The sequence below is a fragment of the Austrofundulus limnaeus genome, unplaced genomic scaffold (genome assembly GCF_001266775.1).
Source record: "Austrofundulus limnaeus strain Quisiro unplaced genomic scaffold, Austrofundulus_limnaeus-1.0 Scaffold1220, whole genome shotgun sequence".
Taxonomy (NCBI): Eukaryota; Metazoa; Chordata; class Actinopteri; order Cyprinodontiformes; family Rivulidae; genus Austrofundulus; species Austrofundulus limnaeus.
Window position 1 is genome coordinate 18,701 of NW_013953622.1, and position 1,918 is coordinate 20,618.

The window sequence follows — 1,918 nt, forward strand, 5'->3', positions numbered from 1 at the left end:
TGTTATACCACTGTATTAAAATTATTAATAATGCCCAACCTTAATAAAAATAAATAATTTCAGATTTTAAAGATTTCATGAATCTGGAGAAATCTCTGTGCTAAAATAACCAGGTCAAAAGTCAATGATGCTGGTGATCTTTGGACACTCAACTTATTTAAAATTATGTCTAACTTTGTTATGGACATCACTACACAGACTCAGGAACACTTCCATGAATCCCCGTCTGTAAACAGTTTGCTGGTCAATCCACAAATGCTGTTAAAGCTCTATTATGCAAAGAAGCCATAAGTGAACACCAGCCAGAAGCACCACCTCATTTGAACCAAAGCCAAATTGGCTGATGCACAGTAAACTGCTCTGTGGTCAGACACATGGAAAATTAACTATCTTTTTGAAAAACATGAATACCACAACCTCCAAACTAAAAAGGAGAGGGACCATCCAGCCTGTTTACACTTAAAGTGTGCCTCTCTGACAGTATGAGTGGGCCAATTACACACCTGGAAAGGAACTATCACTGCTGAACTTTACATTTGCTTCCCTCCAGACATCTTTTTCAAMGAAGCCTGACACATTTCAACAAGACTATGCTACACCACAAACTGCATCCATTATAACAGCATGGCTTTGTGGTGGAAGTCCTGAATTACCTGCAGGTCAAACCACCAGCCAACAAAAGCATCTGGTGCAGCATGAAGACCCTGGACTGTTAATGAGAATCCTACATCAGACATGAATGGGACAACATTTATCTACAAAACTCCAGGAGCTGGTCGTCTCAGTTGCTGGACTTTTCAGGCAGTTACAAAAATGAGATGCTTACAGAGAGGAAACATGGCCTAGTCCCAACTTTTTTTTAAATGTGTGGCTGCTAGAGTTAGGTAAAATCAAATCGTTATTTTTCAGCACTTGACGATTAATATGATTAARGTCACCAAGCAGAATGARTGGAGATTCCTCTGAGCAGTCSGCTCGATGCTCCTCTCTGCTTCAAGTAGGACTAACATTTAAAAAACATTCTGTAATTTATTGATCATAACTCTGGTTTTACTTGGCCTATCAAACCAATTTAAAAAATGGTGATTGGCCTGAAGTCTGTCCTTTTTACACAATTTGGAACAGATTTTTACAGAGAGCAAATTTTTCCCACAAGAGTGATTTAAATTTGTCATGTGACTAGGTCATGCAGGGGTCCAGGGACTCCAGGGGATTAATCGTCATATTAATCTTCATCGACTAAATACCACAATTAATCAGGATTCTTTTTTTTCCAATATTGCCCAAACCTTGTGGCTGCCATCAAACTCAAAATTATCTTTAAAGTGGTACAATTTCTTAATTTAAACTTGAGCTGCTCAAATATGCAAAAAATAATATTTCAATAGAATCGTGTTTCAGGAAAAAATTACGACAATGGTGTTGGGTATATTTCTTAGCAGAATATTTGGTTCTACACATACAGCCATAATAAAAACGAGTATTTAAATCAAGTTTTGCTTTAGCTGTGTTGATGATGACAGGTTGAACTGATAACGTTTCCTCTTCCCAGTTGATCTGATGGAACTGGAAACAGTGCACCCCTCATTCTTCATGAGAAGATATGAAATGTTCTATCATTTACAGATTTTTGACAATGATTGTTCTGTTTTGAACTTTGTTCTAATCTTAGAAGCAGCAGATTTCTGTCTGTCTTCCCTCCACTCCCCCTTCCTCCAGTTGTCTCACAAACAGAGCAGCAACGTTTACTTTTCACACAACGGCCCAACATTATTGGAACTGGGAAGGTAGTTTAGTCTTGCATGTTAAAGGTGCAGTAGAAAGTTATGAGAAAACGGTGGACTTAGCTTGAAAATTTGAACAAGCTAACTTTACAGGTCTCTCCCCCTTGCTCTCTGCAGCCCCCCTACCCTCCCCC

General features: G+C 38.6%; 1 protein-coding gene across 1 annotated transcript in view; it reads right to left on the minus strand.

Annotated features, from left to right (window-relative positions):
- LOC106534611 (phosphatase and actin regulator 4A) overlaps positions 1-1,918 on the minus strand; it is a gene marked incomplete at its 3' end in the record, with an annotated part of 41,545 nt that overhangs the window by 1,378 nt on the left and 38,249 nt on the right.